This window comes from Acipenser ruthenus, chromosome 47, assembly GCF_902713425.1.
Source record: "Acipenser ruthenus chromosome 47, fAciRut3.2 maternal haplotype, whole genome shotgun sequence".
Taxonomy (NCBI): Eukaryota; Metazoa; Chordata; class Actinopteri; order Acipenseriformes; family Acipenseridae; genus Acipenser; species Acipenser ruthenus.
In genome coordinates, this window is record NC_081235.1 from 5,706,343 (window position 1) to 5,730,079 (window position 23,737).

Sequence of the window (23,737 nt, forward strand, 5' to 3'; positions counted from 1 at the left end):
GCATTTTGGGCAGTTGCTAACACCTTTTGTAATAACATTGTAATAGCATGTATTGAGTGTAATTACAATGCAGTAACAATGTAATGCTCAGTAATTACATGGTAATGACATACAGTAACTGTGGGAAGGGGTTCCCCACAGTGGCTGTGTAATCTCTTTAGGTCTCTTTAAACACTAAAAACATACAGCAGAACTGAAGAGAAACCCCCAGAAGGGAGAGTTGGGGCAAATGACGAGACGGCAGGGTTACAAATCAGTGTGGGAATAACACTGCTCGCTGTAATTGACATCTACTGCGCCCGGAAACATTTTATTGATGGCGTACTTAATTTGTTCGTTGACTTATTTTTTATTATTTGTGAACTATTCAGATCCATACTTCTTTTTTAATTGACAGCCCGAACACTTGCCTGAGTCACTCGACAAACCATTGCAAGAATAACAGCTGGCTTTTACAGACCCTGATTAGCTAGTGCTGGACTTCCTTACCTGGGGTAACATTAGAGAGTCTGAGATTAGTGCTGGTCGGGGTCTGTGGAATCGTTCAGTGCAGAACTGTACTGTGTTTTGCATACCGGTATCTCTAACTCTGTATGCCTCCCTATTGCCCAGGCACCACGCCTGGAAGTACTAGAATGGCTAATGACAGAATGCAGTCCTGCAATGTTGTCTGTCCTGAATAAACATGCATCTGGTTGTCATATAATATACATGAGAGGCGTGAATAGGGCACCGCACTGATTGATCGGTCAGCAATGTATCAATTAACCATGCCCTGATTATTGAACATATGTAAGAACATAAGAGAATAGTGGGAACGAGAATAGGCTGTTCAGCAAATCAAGGCGCGTCCCTGTTTAGCGCACCCTTGGCCCCATTTGGGAGATCGCATTAAATAGGACAGAATCTTAATGTTCCCAGTGTTTTAGATACTTCACCTGGTAGGCTGTTCCATGCATTTATCTCTCTGTGCAGAAAAAGTGCTTCCTACCTTCCTTTCTAAAGTTTTACTCTGGTTCTATAATTGCCCTCTCGCCCCACTCTCTGTGCTAATCTTCAAGTCGTGACGCAGGGATTCTGTATCATTTAGGATTATCACAGGGAATTATATACTTCAAGATATGGGACGCCTTACTCACAAGCCTAATTACCTAACAACCATTTCTATTGCTAATTTCAGTCGACCAGACCCAAGCGAGTCCTTGAATCTGCTACCGCCTTTATTGATCAGAAATATATTCATCACCACCCTTACCATGTCGCTGACAAGCCTTTCAAGACAACATCTTCATTTTCTTCTTTTAAAAATTGAGCAGTTCAAGTCCTTTGATTTGCAGTCTTTTTTTTCTGTAGAAGATCATCCTGGTACTTGGCATGCATAAACCTTCACTTCTGAAACTTGTGGGAAAAAGTTTGCAACCAGACAAACATCATTTGTAAAGGCTGGTTGAGGAATTCACTCTAGTGAGGGAATAATTGAGAAGGTAATAAATAAATTTGAAGATGCTTGCACCCACTACTCCAAATTCTCCCCTCTCCCCACTTCTTCCTGGGGCATTGTTGTGTGGCATTGCCTTGCATCTGACCTGCCTGGGGGGGGGGGTCTCCAGCAATGTGTAAGTCATGCCCCATTGAATTGCAAGCAGGCCCATATATAAATATATATGTATTTTGTTTGGGGGGTGGGGTGGGGATGGTGTTAGCATGACAAAGGGAGAGAGCCTGTGAACCGTCTGCTCTCTGTGTTTGCCCTGACACTGGGCTCAATAGGGCCAGCAATAGTTAGCATAACAAACTCCGCTCCCAGCCAGGCAGCACCCTCTCCTCATGCACGCATATTCATCAGGGCCCTCTGTAAATCAGGGTTATTGAATACGGTGCTCAAACAGGCCTCGTCTGAGGCATCTGCACAAATCAAAAACAATAAACTGCAGGGAAACTGGAGCGGACAATGGGTGTCCCTGTTTTAATTTATTATTACGTTGAAAATTAAGAAGTTTAGTTCTGGGAAAAATATATATAACGAGATTGATTGTTGCTGATCCCTTATGCCCTATGGTTCGGTGCATATACATGGCTGCTGGTGCTGCGTATGGCGCATGATGGACTGTTGCATTCTTGCGTGGAGTTTTGTGTTTTAGAAAAACAGCATGTTTACTGATGTGTGGGGTAACGGGGTTCCTTTAAATCTTCCTTCATTGTAAAATAAAAACAGTTTTTTTTAAAAAAAAAGGACGCTTATTAGAAAGCCAGGCACCGCTTCCTAAAACGTTGCAGCCCTGTTTTTAAAAGGTCCGTCTATCAGGCTTTCAATTAAAAGAAGGACTCCTTGTGTGTGTGTTCTCGTGTGTATTTACATGAGGTTTAATGCCCGATAACAATGCCCTGCCCTGCATGCTCAGTGTCTGTTTCAAAGGCTGCTTGGGGGTTATTTAAATGCCTGTTTGTTGAGGGTCCTAAATGTTTACAACTCCTGCTTGTTAGGCACACTTCCATTGACACCCTACCGCTGGCTGGCCACTAGCACAGCGACTGTCCGGTGAATGGGGCACTGGGCATTAATGGGTTAACTACTGGCTGACCTGTAACCTTTACCACCCCCCACTGTCCCCGTTTTACCCCTCTTTTCACAATGTTGGTATTATTGGTTATTAGATCATTGCAGATGGGTGGTGTGGCAATGACAGAAGGGTACAATAATCTCAAAAGTGCCGTTTCAAAACGGTTTTATATGTTTTAATTAAAAGTGCTAACCAGTGCCTTGGAATTCTTCTTTGTTGACATCATTGGTAGCCCCCATTCTATTGTGCTGATCATCTCTTGGGTCTTCAGTTGTTGTTGTTGTCATGCACATGTTCCAAAAGGCTACATGTCACATGGTCTGTTTGCAACCAGACCATTGGAGTGAGTTTGAACTACAACACAGGAAGTGATCAAGAACCAGGAAGCAACCGCATTTTGGTTTGTTGGAGTTGTCAGTAAGGTACTGCCTTTGATCAGAGACTTAAATAATATTTTTTTTACACACCATCAATGCAGATGCGGTTTGCTAAGTTCAATTTATTTTCATTACTGTAGTACCTTCTGATGGAAGTGTCCACTTGCTGCTGTATTGTACCTGCAGCAGCAGGTCTTATCGGTGCAGCCATCATGAAACTGAACTGACACCAGCATTAACCCAGATGTGTACTTTATGATATTCTTGGGATCCTGTGTGTGGGCATGTTCTTTAATGTACTGATGAAAATATCATCCCTAGCCACATTTAGAACGTGTTTACTCATTTTGAAAGACATTCTGTCAGTACCCAGTATAGATGGTACAGTTTTTTGATTATGGTGATCATGGTCAGTTTGGACTGAAAAACGTCCATGTGTTATCCATTCCCCCTCTGCTTTTTTTTTTTAAACACAAAACTGTATTGATAATTTAATATAAAAAAGTAGACATTTTCATTTATTGTCACAAAATGAGCATATTTCTATTTTTTTAAGCATTTTTTTTCCCAGCACATTCGCTGTATATCCACTCTTTCACTATTGAAAAAGAATAATAATAATAATAATAATAATGTGGATCTCCCTTTTTCAGCCCTGCTGGTGGATTTCAAAGCCAAGCTCAGGGGGTGTTATTGTAATCTCCCAAGTGATGTTTAAAAAGAGGCTTGTGTCCTGAAGTTTATCCGTCCTGAGATGTGTGGACTCAGCCAGGCTTGGTAAGCATGTATGCAGGGCTATCTCACGGCTCACTGAAGACTCCATGGGTGGCCCACGGTCAGCGCTACACTCTTCACTGGCTGGACAAAATAGGATAATCTCCCTTTTACAATCTCCCTTCCCAACAGATCAGTCATTACCAAGGCAGCTTGGCCCTAATTTCGGGTCAAACTCTGTTACAGTCAGATTTCCAGAATGGGACCCCTGTACTTTACGACACCCCTCCTGTAGTTTGCATGAAGCATGGCCAGGACTACGTCTCCCACAATGCCGCAGTGCAGTGGCGTGCAGCGCAGCGGAGGACATCAGCAAACAAAAGGAAAGGGGATTTACAGGCGGGTCATGAAAATTGCATCGCTTTACAATTTCCAGCCATTCTTAATCATTCAGACAATTAGAAAGAGCCTCCACACAGTTTTACAGATTTGTTTTTTGCAGACATGAACACACGTTAGATGTTTGTTTTTTATAACCTATTTTAATTACTTAAACAGGGGCAGTATTTAGATTTGCCAGAGTTCAGATCAACTGAATCTGATACACCACCACTATATTTTATATGCAAGAGTAAATTCCTCTTTATTTCCTTCCTCTTTCTTCATGTAAATCAATATACATATTTTTTCAAACATTGTTTTCCTTATAGCTACCTCTAATGAGTTTTTTGAATTTCAGAAAGTCATCTGGTTAGGGCTGTGCTGATGATGTGCTAATTCACAGCTGCATGATCAGGTTTGCTGCACCACACCCATGGAATCCACCAGACAATGTATTTACAATAGCACAAATGCACTCTTCTTTAAGCAGGGTTATGGTTTTTCAGTTTTATGTTTCATTTGTTAAATTGCCAACAGAAAACCTCTGGAAATTAGATTTAATATATAAATAATTATGTCCAGAAATAAATATAATGTTGATGGAACTGGTTATTGTGGGCATTTAAAAAATAAATAAAAGTCCTTTTCAACAATTCACATTCAATGTATTATTGCCAACACTTCATTTGGTTTATTTGCCCTAAGCCTTTGTGGGGACCAGCAAGAAATCTATTATGTGTGTTTCAATTCCCACTACCTTATTAATAACAGTTTATGAAGAATATATATATATATATATATATATATATATATATATATATATATATATATATATATATATATATATATATATATATATAAATGAACGTGAGTTTACATGTTAATAAGCTATGATCACCATGATGTTTATCACAGGTCTGACTGTATAAATAAGGAGCAAGTGTAAAGTTTGGAGGTAAAGTACACAGCAGGGAGCAGAGAATCAGACACACACAATTTTTTTTTTTAAACAGAATTTTATTAAAAAGAAATACCAGAGATTCATGCAAAAACACTTTAACTTTGCTTAAGGGATAAGAAAGATCAAAATGTAACATTTTTTAAATGCCACCCCCCCAAAATTAAACTTAAATCAGGTTTATAGCACAATATCAAATACTGCAGCTAAAATACATGACTAAATATTACAAAATAGGTTATTAAGTTCAGTATGCCAGATGCAAAAGAAATACAGAATTCATCTTCAAACTGATTTATTTTTTTTCCTTCATTATTTTTTAATGCAGTGCTTGTGAAATATGTTTAAATAGCACACAGAACATGTGAAACTCATTATTGGGAGATATATGCTTACTTGCGAATACCTACACTCCCATTATAAATAGACGATGACTTCATCTTAATCTGCAGCAGAAGCCCCACTGCAGAAAACCTCACCTGCTGCTGTCCAGGTCTCCAATCAGTGCCAACACATTTCCAGACACATTCCTGCTGATGTTGCCATGTCTTGATATCTCAGTCTCTCCGTCCCCATGCTGGCACTGCACAGTGAGGGTTCTAGAGCTAGGAACACGGAGCTTTCGCGTTCTATTTCATCCTGTCGCTGTGGAGGAGTTTATTTTCTGCACATCTGGGCAGCCTTTTATTACCTGAAAATTAAAGAAAAAAAAAATTAAACTCTGCACTGCCTTGCACCACGATTCAGATCACAGCACCACATATAACAAACCCAACACACACAAGGTGTCATTATTTTAATATTATAAAGCTTATATAGAGAAGCTTAACATATGATGTAAATTGTATTCATAAGGGATTACAGAGCAAGTGCCAAATTGACATGCTTTATAAATGCTTCACATATACTTTTTGTGAGGATACAAACATACAAACCAACTGTGTTATGATAATTAAAAAAAAAAAACACAAACGCCACACAATTAACATGTCCGCAAGCCTCTGCCCTGCAAACACACTTTTCTTGTTTGTTTGTTGACGGCTTTTAAATGCCTCGCTGGACTGATGTGAATATTTGTACACGGGTTCACAATGGTCAGGTACAGGTTTTACTGAAGGTTCCCCTGGAACTCTTCAAAAGCTCCCACACTGGCTATAAATAGACCTATGAACATAATGATTTACAATGGAACATTGGTGTGCTAGGCAGTGCACACTCCTAAATTGTTGTAACAAGAAAAATATAAACAGCCGCAGCAGGGCTTGTCTGGAACACTTGGCTCAGCTCGCTAGCCCCACTACACCCCCCCCAACCCCAGCTCAGCTTGCTAGCCCCCCTCCCCTCCCCCTCAATCCCCTCTGTTGGAGTTGCTCACATCCTCAGGGTGGTTTGTTGGTGTCTGGTCCTGAGGATGCTCTTATCAGACTGGGAGGTCATTGTGTTGACCCCAGGACTCTGCCCAGACACATGTCGACAATAAAGACAGTCTAGGCGACAGGGAGGTGGGGTGGCAGCTCGACTGGGTTTGACAAACACAACCACAGGAAGATCAAAGTTTGTCAACACTCTCTCTGTCCCAATGTCCCCTGTAGTTGAAGGGTGTTACCAGCCTGGCAGTACACTGCAGTTATTAAAGTGACCACATATTGAGAGCACTTTCTTTATGGATGTAAGCTTAATATAGTAATTATAAGAAGAAGATATAGTTACAGTTATAACAACACACCGGGCTGGAATCACTGAGCTTTTAATCTAGTGAAAACATTTTTTTTAAATGTACATACCATTGTGCCATTACAACAAAAAAATAATAATAATGATTAGTGAACATGTTCTAAAAAAAAACAAACATCTATTATTTTTAGATTTTATCAAGACAGCTACACATGACTTTTTGGAATTCATGTCTTTTTATTTTTTCTAATTACTGTATTCTGCGTTATTCACTGGGGATTACAATTTTATCACCAATACCGACAACAATTGAGGACGGGCGTCTTTTTTTTGTTGAACCAGTTTAGTAGACCGCGTGGTGCAATCTGGCTGATGAGGGTCTGGGCGCTGCTTAATGTATGCAGTTTGGCTGGGATGAGTGTGGCACGTCTGGGACCCTTGTTCTCCTAGACGGCTGCCTATTGTCCCGGGAACAGTAACTTTAGCCCCTTCTGCCCCCAAAAGCGTTCATACGAGTAAATATTAAACTCTGCCAGTCTGCTGTCTGAATCTCAAACTTGGATAAGTTAATTTAAATAAGTAATTTTAAATGTAAACCAATGCCCTTTTCAACAGCAGTAGAGAATGTTACATTAAGCTCCACAGCAAATTAGTTACCAAGCCGTTTCTTAAAGTAAAATAAATCAAGAGAAATCAAAATAGGAGTAACACCACCGTGAGACTGTGTTGTGGTTTCGTCATGAGCCATAAAACTGAGTGGGCTAAAACGTGATGAAGGTTTTGGCAATGTGTTCATTATTTTATGAATACCCTGTAGTTTTCAAAGATCTTGAGCGCTGTTGCTAAAATGTAGGCTACACTGCATCGTAACATTTACAATTGTATTGATGCTATATATTTTGTAATAGTTCGGTCCTAGTTTAAAGTCATCTGACTAATCTTTAAGTGAAATAAAGTTTTCACCATTTTTTTTGGGGGGGGGGGGGGGGGGTCCAAAGGGGAACCTGCTGACAATTAAAAACTTTCAACACATATTCTGATCCCAATTTTGATTCAAGAGCAAAATGTCCCCCAATTGTCAGTATTATAATGCTAGCAAGAAAAAAACTTAGTTGCCCCAACTTAGGTTGAAGCCCTTGTTTAATTAGTTTTTTTCTAGTTTTAAAATGTTGCAGTTATAATGGAATAAGGCCAAATGAGATGGATTTCTGAGTTTTGAAGCATTTTCTATATTCCATTTGAGAAACCAATACAAACTACATAATGGTGCAAAACTGCTTTTGAAAATGTGTCCTACAAACACAAAACTAAAGAGTAAAAACCTTCATTGTCGGTGTCTAAAAGACAGCCCTCTGATGACATTATCATGGTAAATAAGAACCCTGACGATGTGTCAAGAAGAAAGCTTCTCTTCTTTTCTTTTCTTTTTGTTTTGTTTTGTTTTATTCCCTGCCTAGCCGAAGAAGAAGTATGACCGTAGGGAGGCTGTGCGGGGCCTCGGAATCTTTATAGATTGTAGCTCCTCAACAAAGACGTAGCCCCTCATTAAAAATACATGTCATTGGATCACACCTCACATGAATCAAGTGATTTTTCTGTGCTATAAGTAGCCATGACGGAGCTGTGAAAGAGGGCCAAGGCTGGCTTTACCAACAGAGCTGCATACAAGGGCCCCCTTAGTCCATGGGAACCACCTCCTCTCCAAGGGGGGCTACTTAGCCATTGTTCAGCTGTTGTTCACTGTTGTTCATGGAAAGGGCCTTTTATAGACTGCAAAGCTAACTTCATCCTACATACACAGAGTCATAGTATATACTTACATACAAACACACATACATATCTATCTATCTATCTGTATATATATACACACACACACACACATGCAGCAAACAGCTCTATATCCAAGGAGAATCAGGATCCAACAGGATAGTCATCAATCACAAGATATACTTAATGAAGAAGAAAAGTAATTGACAAACTGGAAACTCACTATTTTAATAATTAGCTACAGCATTTTGGCTTCCGCCTTCTTCAGATAGCATGCTAGAAATAGCCAGGTAGACTGATGTTGTTTAAGTCTGAAAGTTGCACAGTGACTTAAAGATGAATGTTCTAAGAACACTGAGTCACAGACAGCTCTCAGGTGGAGATCCAATCCTAAAATGATGCACTGTCTTCCAGGTTTAGTCCATGGGGAGATATATATATATATATATATATATATATATATATATACAGTGCTCCCATGTTAGTTCACAAATTCATTAATTCACGGTTAGGCCATGTTGATAGTAAACTTTTTGTCATTAATTAGGCTGTTCATGAAACATTGCTACAGGGTATCCAATACGTCAGGCATCATAGGAATAACATATGTTAACCTAGGTTGCCACTCTCTTTCTTTCAGGTGAGAAATGTCTTTTAAGCAAAGAGGAACGAATGCAAGTCATGTTGATGCATGGTGCAGATAGTCAACAGGGCGTGTCTAATTGGATAAATCTATGATATTGCCTATGATATAAAATCTGCTGTTGCATTGTAGCAGGAGCATGGATATTTGGCTTGAAGTAATGGCAAACTAGCTTCAAGGTGGGTAAGAAGTTTGTACTTGTGGGGAATTCAAACAAACCAGCCAGCCAGCTATGTCTATGCTCGTTCTGTTAAGGCAGAATACGCTATGGGAGAATATAGCAAACAGTGATCATATTTTATCATGCAACAGAACCTGAGAGTGTGATAATGCAGCTTTAAGCTACAATGAAAAAAGGACAACCCATACAGAATCAAATAAGGGACTGGCAGAGTTTTTTTTCTGCATGCAGGGAGCAAGGACCCCTTGAATCCTTTCTATAGCTGTCAACTCAGAATGCCTGAGAGAAGAGCAGGAGTATCCGGAGATGGTTAGTCTCTCTGGCTGGGAGGGCGAAGCCATTTTAAATTGACAATCTGAATCAGCTGGTTTAGCTAATAATACAGACGGAGGAGCTGGGAGAGCTGACTGGTTAATATGGGCAGCTAGACTCCCAAGTTTCAAAAGCAATGGGGTAAAAACACGCTCCTCCTTTAGAATTAGCAAGATAGTCCTGCTGAGCGTTGCGTCTCCAGCAACTCGGGTCGAAGAATTCATTTGAATAAATTTACATAAGGATTACTTTTCACCTCTGTGAATTAACTCAAACGGCATTCTCGATTAAAAAAATAATAAAATAACACCAGTGTTTATTGAAACAGCAGCAGAGGCGATGCTGGGCATACTATCAGGACACCAGCCTCACGCTCCCTCTGATTGGTCACTTTCGCAGAGTTCTAATTACATTGACACTCCATATGCAGCACTATCCTTCACAGGAACAGAGTGAATGTTAAATAACACCACCACCATCTGTCTACTGTACGCCCTGCACACACACACGCATGCACGCACACACGCATGCACACACACAGTCAGTTTATCTATCTATTTCTTCTTTATTTACACACCTTTTATTCTGGATATATCCACACAGATGGAACAAGCAGTTTACAGAGATGATCCATATTTACAGAGGTAAGCGAATTGTAGATTTGGTTGAAAATCAGCCAGGAGAGGTGGGGAGGAAATCATCCAGGGCAGAGTGTATTGAGCTAAATTTGGATTTAGTCAGCCAGGACAACATGGTTACTATTCCAGACCAGAGAGTAAGTGAGTGCTCACTACTGAACCCCTAGTACCATCTGTTTTCTTGAGGGGGTCCATCCAAATACTGAATGGGCTCAACCTTGTTCAGTTTATGTGCATTGATGAGATTATTACAGCTGTAGCTACTATATTACTGTATTATATACCCTAATATATAGCAAGAGTTTGACATTTCAATATGAATCAATAACATTACAGTGGAACAATTACGTTTAGAAGATCCATTTCAATTCAAGTACAGTTTTTCATATCTGAAAAGTAAATAATAATAATAATAATAATAATAATAATAATAATAATAATAATAATAATAACAATAATAATAATAATAATTTCCATGCACTACCGGACCCCAGGTATTTACAGTAGTTTCCCTATGAAGATGACAGCTGGAATCCATCACAGAAAGGAACAACCCAATAAGAACTGAACCAGAACAAGCCCCCAAGCAAACAAGATGAAAAGGAGGCGTAAGACACCAGGAGTAGGAACCTCAGTAGTCGGCTGGAACTTCAGCTCAAAATATACAATCTATTTAACAGGGAGAGGCGGACTTCCTTTTCAATTACAAATCCATCGAGCAAGACTGGCTGTTCACACAGACCACCCAGGGGCCGGGGTATTTGACAGGACAGCGGTGGATAAAAACCCAGACCGGAATTCAATTAAAAGAGTCAATTTTGGCGTCTGTGTACCTTGTGGGTGGACCGTGTTGACAGGCCAGTTTGTTCACAGTCTTGTGTCGTCTGGTTCAAAGCACCCTACTTTGGTCATAGCTCCAAAAAAACTATTGTATTTAATTGAGTCAGTCTGGCTTCAGTTGGGGTAGGGTATCTCTGCGATTGAATCCATGTGTTAGTTTTGTTTATTTCAAAAATCTCTAGCCAGAATAGACTCTTGAGTTGCAACATCAAAAATCAGTAATAAAGAAAAAGACAGAGGCAGCTGTAAAAGTGTAATATGCTCTCAGCCATCACTGTACTGTTCTTTGCTATACAAGACCAGTGTACGGTTTGCCCACATGTGGCACGTGTTTTTATCGAACCCTCACACGTGTTAGTCACTGTTCGCACGCAATAATATTCAAATTCACCTGTGCTGAATTTCTGTTTCTGCAGATGCTATCAGCGGACTTTTTATTATGATACCAGCATGGTTGGGTTTATAGGTCAGTTCGGAGCAAAGAGAGTTTGCTGTAATAGATTTCTCAAAAACTGTGGCTCTATCAGTAACACCTGCAGTAACTCTGTCGGTATGGCATAGAATTTATCTATGACAGAATACAGATCAGGGATGCCAGATTACAAAGGTACAGAAAAAAAGTGTTACAATTAAAGTGTTACAATAATGTGCAGTAAAGCACAGTGGCCAACAACACCCGCTGGGACGTTATTAAAGCATACATGGTAAATGAATATTATAAGCACAGGAAAAAAAAAAAAAACTTTAAATAAGGTTATTAAGTAAAGAGATGGACAGGAAATTGAGGTTTTAATGTTCCTGGTAGGGAGAAGGTTAAACTCTGGGAGAGTCTGTGTGTAAACCCCAGCAGAGGAGCCATTTTTATTGACACAGTGATGGAGATGAGCGGGCGGGTGTGTGTGTGTGGGGGGGTATGTGTGTGGGGGGGGGGTCGCCTGTGTATTTGGGCACACAGGAGGACCGTTACTAAGCTATATTTCACCGCAATGTGAAATGATTAAGAAGCACTACATGATCCCAGCTTGGCATAGGAGGGTTCTCAAGTCAGTTCTGCAGACAGGTCTATTGGTGAGGGGACGGGAGTTAGGGGAGGTGGGTCTTTTTGAGTTGAACTAATGAAGCTTAAACTCAGCTGAATAATGGAATCTACCAGAGACACAAAGAGGGGGGAATGAAAACTACCCCCCCCCCCCGCCTCAAGCAATCACTTCCTTTCTCTTCCAGACACCCCTTTGTAGTCCCACCTCTTAAAGGAATAGCATTTTTATTATTATTTTTTTAAGGAATCGAGTTTTGATTCCTGGTAGCTGAAAGTGTAGTATATGATGGAGGAGTATGCATGTTCTGATTTAGAATTATAATTATTAAAAAGCAAGATCTCTTCTACAATTCACGCAAAGCACAGTAGCTTGCAAATAAAACAAATAGGTAATTTCATTCATGAGTAAAACAGATTGGAGATGGGACCGGACATTAGTCAGTGCTGTAGACTGGATGTGGTGTAAATGTGTCCAGGGAAACATGCATATCCACTGTCTCTACACAAGCTTTCTTCACATATATCTTACAGAATCATACTGTATCGCTGTGTCTGTCACTTTCTCTTGGGGGGGGGGGGCCCTAGCTGGTGATGTCATATTCCAGCAACGCAGTGAGAAAAAAAGAAAAAGCAGCCAACGTATTTTCTTAGTGGGTGGATGGGTGGCAGCTCAGTTAAATTAAGGCCCTTTTCTTTGCTCCTTTCCAGATCTCAGATATTGTCATGTATGCAAATACATGCAGCTCGCTTATTAAATAATCAAACACGTTTTAGTCTGGAGGGGCCAGACCAGACAGAACTGCATAACTGATGAGGCTCCTCTTTGACCTTGACCTCTCGGGTCCTTTTTCACCTGCTGCGGAGGCATTCAGCGCAGCTGGGCTGTCTAGCCAGTGCCTGACAGCTCTATGCTCTCGTTCGCCTGTTCCCACGCTTGGCTAGCACCTCTTGAAATTCCACCGTGTCTCTGGCACAATATAATATTTATGGAGCGGATTGTACGACGGCTGCCAGTGCTTTTATTATCTGCTTCTTTCTTTCTTTCTTTCTGTGCAGGCTGGTTCCTCTGGTGTTTACAGATTCTCCGGTAGAGGGTAGTCGCGGTCATCACTGCCTCCCCTTAATCTAGTCCTCTGAACCGTTTCTTTCTGTCTTTTTGTATTTCTTTTTTTGGGGGCTGTATTTCTTTATCGTCTCACCCTGGGGTTCATTTTTAATCTCTAATCTGCTGTCTTGTTTGCCTGCCTTCTGGGTCCCTGGAAAGACAACTCTCTTGACTTCGTAACAAAGGGTGTTACCGTGATTCTGACCAGGAGGCGTCCCGATCTTAGTTTTTAGAGGGATATTTGGGTGGGGGGGCTACATGACTGATAACTTTTTCACATTATTATTTGCTATTTTTGTATCACAGAGCTGATGGTTCAATACAGTTCCAGGACAGGGCCAGTAGCAACAACCAACCACAGAAACAATTACAGGGCATCAATTTGAAATGAAATGAGTTATCACTTGGAAGATAGTATAGTACTTTAGCATGCATAAACCTTCAGTCTTAGAAAGATGTGAATTTAAATAATAATATAACAACCGTTAGTATGATAATTGAAGTCTGTAGAAATATATAACATCCAACACATTTTTGCATTTTTGCAAATCAGAAAGTACTATCTTTGAATTCACTGAATTCAGTGCATTGTGGTCACTCTCTTCATTAAGAGGCTCCAAATTACACAGTACTAACACAGATGGTTGTGTACTTACAATGCAACTACACATTTGCAATATTAAACAACCTTACTCCCTCCCGGGGTCAGTGGCTGTGCTGGAATCAGAGGATTTCTACTTTTACAAGATCCATGAAGAATGATAGGCAAAGAACAGATCAGCTTCCTTGAACTGACGTGTCGAATCTTGGCAATATTTGTTTCATGTTTCTATATTTATCAAACTGGACAAGCATCCAGCATGAAAAAAAAATTCTACAGTACAAAAAAAACAACAGTTCCTCTAATCACATAAGGCAAAACTAAAGGGATGAGGACTAAATGATCAGACTACCTAAAACCTGAAACGAGGGAGTATGGCTGCTGTCTCTGTCTCCCGGAAAACCCTTGTAAACAAGATGAATCATATCAATGGAGTTAGGAGGTTTATATAAAAAAAAAAGCACAAAACAAAGCATATTCTTTATCTCAAGCATTTTTTTTCTCTAAAAGAACAGAATCCCTCTGTGTTTCTATGATAAAAGCGCCAGGGAACAGCCCATTTATTAAACAGAATAATGCAACCAAGAGCACACAGCGAGGTAGTGGGGGAGGTGGGGGTCTAGTTCGTTCTTCATGTTTCGTTGTTCGTTTCTCTAATCTCTGGCACCTCAGTAGTTAAAGTCTGCCCTCCCTCCCTCCCTCCCTCCCTCCCTTGCCAGGCTGTTCCCTCTCTAACAGGATTTACTGTACCTAGAGTTCCCGTCTTGTTTCACTGAATAATGCATAATTGCTGTGACATACTTACCCACATGGCTCCGGTAATAATTATCATAAAAGCTTTTTTCTTTTTTTGTATCTGCGGGCCTCTGTATGCACGCGTGTGTGTGTCTACGTGTGCTATTTCCCAGCCTGAATGCCAAATGCAGAGTGAATAATAATAATAATAATAATAATAATAATAATAATAATAATAATAATAATAATAATAATAATTATTAAAAAAATGCTGTGCCTAATTTTGTCTGGTGCATCTCAAAAACATATGGGATACCAAGCTGCTCTGAATATGCAAATTGCACACAACCCTCCTCCCCCCTCCCTCCCGTCTTTTTCTCCTTGAATCATTTTCTATATGCATACTGTCCCAGACAGTCTCATACCCCCCCACCCCAGCTCTCTGCCATGACAGACACATAAAAGCATGACCGCCATTTTACCGACAAAGGAATACTGTACAGAACCCAAGCTTGTTTGGACGAACCCTGACGGCAAACCACGGTTAGCCTTTTGACAATATCCAGTGGCTTCAATTAAATATATCAATGGGAATTGAGTATTACATTTTCTTTGAAAGTTTTTGTATGCGTGTAAGATTTGGTCCTCCATAGAACAAGAAATACAGCCCCCCCCCCACACCCAAATTTAAAAGTGTTGCCAGACAAATACACAGCCATTTATAGCATTCTAGGATCTCATACATTTCAAGGGCCGTCTGACGTTTGCGTTTTTTCTTTCCATATCAAGAGTAAAGGCATCAGACGACAGTACGGTACAGTGCATGTCACTTTATCATATTTAGCACCTGATAATTGAATACACACGCCTGATTAAATTCTAGTTAATCAGATCCAATGACATTCCTTATAAACATGCATACAGGCGTGAAATATATGAATGCTCATAGTACTACTATACTACTACTACTACTATTACTACTACTACTAATAATAATAATATAATGATAACAATTTTCATAGTGTATTCTTGCAAGGTAGCAACCCACCTTGCAGGATGTATATATACAGTATATTTATTTATATATTTATATATTTAAGCACATATAAAAAGGCATAAGCTCATAAAGTCAAGCCACTATAGTCCTCAGACTATAATATATTCTGCATTGGGTTATTTCATGATTTGATAATTCACGGTTAGACCATGTTAACAATCAATTTTACAGGCGCTGTAGTGTAAAGAAGCCTTGCTGATTCAATAATTCACATTGCTTTGATATGTAAATCCAATACTAAAACCATTGTAGTTGTTAATGTAATTTAGTAAGGGGTACTGTGGTTTTGGTAGAACTGTAGTTTACTCATAGATATTGTAGATCTCTACTGCACATATCTATATCTACATGTGAAGCACATTGACAAAGAGATTGAAATCGTTTGGACATTGGTGTGAGGAGTCTGCAAAGAGTTGAAATTGCTCTGAAGGGATACTGCACGTAATCTCTAATTTTATTACTATTACATTTAGTTATACGTTATAGTTCTTGCAATGGAGTGTTTAAAGGTATGGATAAAAGATTTAAACTTTATCAGTTACAAAAAAGCACCTTGTCAGTTTTAATTGAGAAATGTCCTGCGGAGAAAAGGGGTCAAATGTAAAACTTAAAATATGTAGTGCTTCTTGTTTTAAGAAGTAGGCCTATTTACAATTTACAAATCTCTGCACTGATGATAGTATCTGCCTTACAGAGGGACATTCTGCACAGTATCCAGTACAGTGAAGACCTCCTATTTGTGGAGGTGGATACTTAGGTAGGGTAAATATGTTCTGCAAGCACATTACAGTAAAACAAATCTCCTGTATGTTACAATGTGCCGACCTAGAGCATTCATCCTTTTAAGAATATAAACATACATTTCTTTTTAAAATGCATTAATGACAAAAGCCTGCTCTGTCGCCAAATGAGGGAGGAAAAAATTGGTCTACTTGATCATTATTATAATTAACAATGTATTTTAGTCAAATCTACACACTCCCACGCTCTTGGCAACACTTCAAGGGTTAATGAGATCAACCGTGTTCCAATTTAATTAGTACCCGATTTGCATAAACTGCCAAAGCTAGCCGGGCTAACGGTTTTACAAATACAGATGCCGTCTTTTGAAGCAGGCACCATCTTGGGCTCTGCACCAGTCTGCCAGCGGCCATTTTGTAGACAGCGCTTGCCGTTTAAAGGCACAGCGCCCGGTATTCTCTCATGCCTCCTTCTCTGGCAGTGTACACATTGGCGGCTGTCTCTGTCCCCTTTGGTTGCCGCGTTCCAGCTCGTTTATTAAGTCAATAGTGTTTAAAAAAAAGAAGAAGAAGAAGAATTCACCATTCAGTTGAGATTCTCTAAAGACATTAGAGAATCTCAACTGAACCTTTTTGTACAAACAAGATGCTTTCCTAATAGAGCTCCTAGTTTCTCTAATAGAGCTCTGCTTACCGTTTTGAGACATTCCGATCCAGTCAAATCAGTTCCAGGTCCGTTCACTTTGCGGTTGATGCCCTCAGGGTACTGGATCAATCCTTGGATAGCCAAGGCTGGGAATATGGCTGTGTCTTCCTGGAGAAAGATAACCCTGTTCATCCCAGCAGTCACTTTATCAAGTGTTTTCAAGTTAGGGAACTAGTGCAGTTGGATCCCATCGCAAATCCAATAGGGGGAACAGCTCAAAAAGGTAAACCTCGCTGTAAAAGAGTTTTATTTTAGATTCTGCATGCTGCTCTGAATTAGAACTTCATCTTATTTTTAATGGTCCTGTTTTTTTGGGTGTCCCAAAGTCTGCACTGATTTAATGAAATAACTTAAATGTTGGTTGGTAGGAATGGACAGGTGTACCCCCCGAAATGCCAGACTGTCACATTGAAAGAAAGTGAAAGCCTGATGGTTCTGGCACTGGAGTGAGGTCTGTGATGTTAACGGACGTGCATGTGTTGGCTTCCCACCTCTGTAGCCTCTAGTTGCGGCGTACTGGCGCAGTGTGGCAGTCGCTGTGTGCTGTGTACATTTGTACATACTACATTGGACTTTTGTTTCTTTATTGTGATCTACCCTTCTCAAAACTGCTTCTTCTGTGCTGAAGCTAAAGGCTTCTTGTGTTTTTTATGTATGTATGTATGTAACTTTTAGAGCTGATCTACAGGTTAGAAAGTAGACCGTCTCCACTCCCGTCGGCAAAACTAAACACTGCACCCCTGCAAGCCAAGGTTGTGTTGCTGCCCTGTACAGCCTGGACCTGACTGCTCCAGTGCGTGTGCTGTGGGCTCCCTGCGTGCGGCGTTGAGGGCTGCGTGGTGTGACCCTGCTGTGTATTCGGCGTATTGATTTCGCTGAGGCGGCTTGTATAGACGGGGAGCCGCGGGGCTCTGGAGCCTGCCTGCCCACTCCGGGGCCGAGCCTGTACATAGCCCTGTCTTCTCAGGGAGACGGTGAGGGATGAAGAGCCCATGGCAATGAGCAGCTGCAAGCTCTGAGTTCAGCTGTATCCTCCTCCTCCTCCTCCTCTGCAAAAAAAATAAGATTAAAGTTCAACTTCTCATTCAGCGATCGTTTTTTAAGCTAACAACAAAACGAGCAAGATTTTAATTGTGGTAACAGGTCGTGCCGTCTTAAGGCGATGCTAAATCCATTGGGGATAGTCCTGACCCCTGCAGGCAAGAGGAGGTAATGAGATTCGTCTGTAATGGGGGTAATGGTTTGCGATAAGGTTGGAAACAGGAATTGCAGGATTTTTTTTTTATTTTTAAGGTGTTTCCAACCTTGTCCCTACCCCCACCTAACCCATTATGGATTCTGTTTCTGCAGAACACTTAAAAAAAAAAAAAAAAAAAAACACGTCAAAAGAGAGAGCCACACAAAGACAACAATTTTTTTTTGGTTCTTTCCAATACTCAGTTTGGTAACACCAATTCAAATTTTTGTGCTTCACTTTGGCATTTTAGCTGATGTAGAATTTGCAGAATTAAGTCCATAAAGTCCTGAATACATTTTACTTATGCAAAGCATTGGCTGTTTGAATAACATAGTGATTTGGAAATAAACACACAAACACACAAACACACAATACTGAATGTTCACTAAGCAATACTGCCTTGTCTTTGAAGTGTGTTTTTTCCATCTTCTCTTTAAAACCTTATATTCATTTTGAATTTCATAATACTATTAAAATTATCAAAACAGTACACTCCCAGAAATGTATTTCTCTGTTTACCGGGTGTGGAGTAACTTACACCACCAATTAAAGTTAAAAAAAGAAGCAAACTTAAAAAACATTTTATAAAAATGTATGAGATTGAATTTGTATAATATTATAAACACTTGCACAACCGCATTGTTATTATGCTAATCAATTCTGGGAAATTCTTACGGGGTTTACAGCCCCAATTGTGCTTTCTTCCTATTGTGAGAAATAGGGAGAGGGGCTGACAAAAAAAAAAAAAAAACCTTCTTGGTTGGTTGAAATAAAGTTTTCAGAGTTCTAAGTAGCGTTTGAAAAAAGCCAGCGCTGGTGTGCATAGCTGAGTGAAGGCAGGGAAGAGTTGGGTGTCTCAGACACAATAATGCTATTCATAGGGCCTAGACATGGGTGTTAACTCCCCTCCACTGGACACAATGGGGACCCTGGCATTGAGGCGGCCTCGCTCATATTGTTAGCTCAGGGCTGCATTCTCCCCGCTATGGTATAATGGATATGTATTGTGCTGGCTTGGCTGGACGGAGGGACAGAGGCAGCGAGGGAGGCTTTAGATGCAAAAAGCAACAGAATGCCGGGACACAGAGCGTTTGTCTAACTGTCAGGACTGAAAAGAGGGAGGAAAGGCTGGCCTTCAACGTTGGACTTGAGACTGTATTCTCCAAATGAAAAAGAAAAGAGAGAGGGAAAGATCATGCTATAAATATTATTTAAGCAGTCAAGTGGGGGATGGCGGGGTAAAGAGGGGGGTAAGGAAGGAGTGGTGGGGGGGTATTCCGATTGTGTTTCGGAATTTGATTTTTTTCATCTTGGATGGAGCGGAGGAGCAGTGATATGGAACTGCTGCTGCTGCTGCTGTCTGATCGTGTGATGCTAAAACCACGAGATTTCTTTTACATTCCAGGGTCTAGTGTTTCTTTTTTTTCAGATGGCTTTACTATTGAGAGATCACGCTCTCATATGCCCTGTATTTTTGTAATGTGTTTTTGCTACATGGGCACAGACAGAAATGGTGACAGCTTCCCATATTCTTCTAAAACACATAAATCATCTAGGTAGCTGGCCAACATTTTGCAACCTAAAGATAAGAATTGGACAACTAAAAATGGCAACGACTGTACACCAATAGTAATCTATTTCAATCTGTTTGAAGTCATTTTCCACTGTTTGATACTACTGTTTATTCAGTTAAACTTAATTTATGCAATTATGAAATCCTCAAATTTTGGGTAAAGTACTCAAGACAAAGGATATAATTCTAAACACAGGCATAAATGTCATATTTCCTTTGACTACTTTGTTTTGTAGCCCAGTGCCCAAATGGTAACGTAATGTCACATTTTAGTCACCAGGCCATTTTTGAATCTGCAGTCACGTTTTTAAGAGCATTCTGTATCCACTTCACAAATATCAGTTTGTTTTCTGCTAAACATAACCAATTTGTTCCCATGGCAACGCTATTCCATGGTCATCACCAGGCAAAGCTAAGCTCTCCCCAGCCCCTCATTAGAAGGGTCCTTTGCTTCCTTAACTCCACAACACTGCGTCTCCCTTCCCTCGATGAGCATGTGAAATGATGCAGGATTATGGAGCACAGTTTCCATTCTGTTTGCCCCAATGCATAGTTTTCTACCTCCATTTGTTGTTTTTGTTGCATTCTTTAATGTTATAAAACTAGCAATGAAACGTATTCCCGTGTTTCACAGTACAGTAATTATTTCACAAATCAAGAAATGTTACTTCATTTAAGTTGTGAATTTGAAACGGAGAACTCTTCTCGATTAAGTCCCGTTCTTTAAGCAAACGTCCATTACAGAAATCATAACGTTTCCTTATCTTCACAATCTATTCAAGAACGATACCTGGAAAACACAGAACTTAAGAAAGATGCATAATGAACTATCAATTTAGCCCATTCAATGCAGTTTGTGAGCTATAATTAGCTAGTTTCAATGATTCCTACAATACTGTTTATTAGGTGTATTTATTAGGCATAATATAGTCTAAGAAGTGAGTTAGTTCTATATTGTTAATTAGGTAGGCTTGTTCCACCACTGTTTACGAGGCACACTGGTTAAGCAGTAATGGTTTTTCTCAATATACTTTATGAAGTCTGTTTTAGTGACTAGCACCACTCCTTTGTTGAGTCCATTTGGCATGGTCTGTGTAGTTTAATGGTGCCCTGTTTTCTTGGCCCGGGTTGTAGAGATGTTTGGGGTAAGGGGCTGTCGGAGGAGGGGCGGGCTGAGAAGCAGTATTCTCATTGGGGGGCTAATACCCCTATGCCGCCAAGGTCCAGCCATTGTCCCGGCCAGGGGATTACATCAGCGGGACGGGGCAGACAATGTCCCCCTCCTGGGAGGGAGGGGCCCGTGGGGAATGAGGGGGAGGCTGACTCATAGACTCAATTAAACCACAGAGGGAGTGGGGGTCGGTCAAAGGAGAAAGAGAGTGACAGTGAGAGGGAGAGGGAGAAGGGGATGAGATAGAAGAAAGAGGGTAAGAGGGAACCCTGTGTTGTATATATCGTAGCTATTAGAATTTTTTTTTTTTAAGTTTTTATATTAGCAAAAAAAAAATACAAGGGCAGAATATAACAATTGGGATACTTTACATTCAACTTAATAGATTCCTACAGAACCAAACCCTTGTTGCTGAACAGCCCAAATATTGTTTTAATGGTCAGCTACAATGGTACAATCAAGTGGTAATATTTTCATACTTACAAATACAGTATAACAACAGTATAGATACACACTGGTAATTATTGGTGATGCTATAGCACCATATCAAATCCATATTGCCACCACTGCTGGTAATGAAAGGTGTCTGCCGATGGTCATGCTAGGGTTTCTTCAGGGTAATACCTAGAAATATATCCATATTCTAAGATAATCTGTGGAGTGCATATTCAAAACACAGCGCCTGAATAGCATCCTGTTTTTTCCATGGACCCGCGATGTTAATTAAACGGTATTTCAATTTAATGAGTGAAGAAGAATGACAGTGAATGAGTTAACAACAGGGGAGCAATTAGGCATGAACGTGGGGACAATGGAAAGAAAAACAGCCTTTAAAAGAAAGAATAATAGAATCAAAACCAAAAGAAGAAGAAGAGAGTTGCAATTAGTCGGCAGAAAGAAGAAGTCTGTCCATTCAGGAGAAAACATGAGTGGGAACAGAGAGAGTGGGGGACGGAGAGAGAACTTGAAACTGATATTTCATTCTCCACTGTTGTAAACTCAAAGAAATACAAGAGAACATATTTTCTCATGCCGATTGAATGTTGCTTACAACCAGGAAGGGGAAATCTTTTTGGGGGACAAAAAAATAAGTAGCAGAAATAACGGTGCCAGTTATCATGTAGCCAGTGCACCACCAAAACAAAGTAGATGAACTAACGTGAGTTTAAGTTGTATTCTTGTTATGCTTACTGTACATTCTGTACTTCTAGTTTTACTGGTATTACTGGTTTTGGTAGCACCTTTACGTCTTGTTATGGTCGTTGAGGCCCTTTGTATTTGAAAGGGAGGGAGGCGGAGGAGGAGGAGGGGAGCTGGCACACAATGGGTGGGTGTCAGACAGGCAGGGTATGTGTTTGAACACGTTTAATGGAAGAATGGGCATGTTGTTTCCCCTTTGAGGGTAAATCTGCTGGAAAATGGTGTAAACATGGCCTGCAGAGCCCAGATTAACTTTGACGTTTCCTCCAGAATACTCTGCGGCTGGGCTGTGGCAAGGGGAGAGGAGAGAGAGAGAGAGAGAGAGAGAGAGAGAGAGAGACAGAGAGAGAGAGAGAGAGACCAGAAACAAGAGGAAGATCCCAGGTATTTGAGAGAGAGAGAGATAGGGAGAGAGAGAAAGAAAAAGAAAGAAAAGGGTTTAGGGCATATAAGTGAGAGATCGAGGCATGGAGAGAGAAGAGAGAGGAGATAGAGGGGGAGGGAATCTGACAGAGGGAGAGAGAAAGAAGAAAAAAGGGAAAGACAGAAATGGTGATGCAAAGATACAAAGGTACTACTCAATGAGTAATTATCATCATTGTTATTTTAACAATATTCATAAACAATAACGTAACACAAGAATATTGTACAGATCTTTTTTCTGTTGTGCGCAGTCCATTCAGATCATGGTCACAGAAATGATTTTTCTGCAAGACGTAAAAGTAGGGTGCTGTAATGACCGATAATTGTCTGTGTTGAGTCAAACATCTCAAGTCCTGGTGTTTTTAAAGAACATGGCTGCAGCAAAGCTGTGTGATTTGAAACACTGCTTAAATTTGCCATCCTCTTTAAGGCCTTGGCTGTTATATTGTTCTACAGTAATGCTCTGGCATTTTACCTGGCTTGGGTAAGGTAGTCAAAGAGTAGTGCTAATCGTGAGTTAGTAAAGTTAGTTATAATGTATCAGTCTCACAAAGTGTTTAAATATATCAGTATTAAATAAAAGTGAAGAAATTAAACTAAATCAACACTGGCATATGAATAATATTGCGCCCCCAAAATGAGTTACTGGCCCTGCCTTTCTAAATAATTCTCTTTCATTCCAAGGCTGAGCCCCAGCACAAACTCGTCACACCTACCCTGACCCCACTGTGAGGACCCAAGCAGTACACTGGGATTTGAACTCCAGGTGACCCGTTCATGACCCACCTCTTTTATTCCCTGCACTTTTTTCCAATAATTTACGACTGTTTTCCTTTTTTCTCTGCTGAAAGCACAACATCGCCTCACATATGGCCTTTCTTAAATTAATAAACAACTTTGTGACGGGAGGTTATTTAGGGATTAAGCTGGGTTGAACTTCCAGCTACTTGCATAAGCCCAGTTTTGCAGTGCCACTGGCCAGGTTAGAAGTCATCACCAACTCCTTGAGTTAAATAATGAACATACAAGACAATGAGGCAGGCTTACAAAGCAATGGCATTTGTTTTTCACGTTTAAATCCTGAACATCATACATGTCAGCACT

General features: G+C 40.3%; 1 long non-coding RNA gene across 5 annotated transcripts in view; it reads right to left on the reverse strand.

Moving 5' to 3' along the window:
* Window positions 1-5,029: 5,029 nt before the first annotated feature.
* Window positions 5,030-23,737, reverse strand: part of LOC117428833 (uncharacterized) — a 62,288-nt gene continuing 43,580 nt past the window's right edge. For all 5 annotated transcript variants that reach the window (XR_009319855.1, XR_009319852.1, XR_009319854.1 and 2 more), the window contains 2 exons: window positions 17,018-18,078; window positions 5,030-5,682 (listed from right to left, as the gene is read on the reverse strand). This is a non-coding gene — a long non-coding RNA (uncharacterized LOC117428833). The remainder of the gene's footprint in view (window positions 5,683-17,017; window positions 18,079-23,737) is intronic.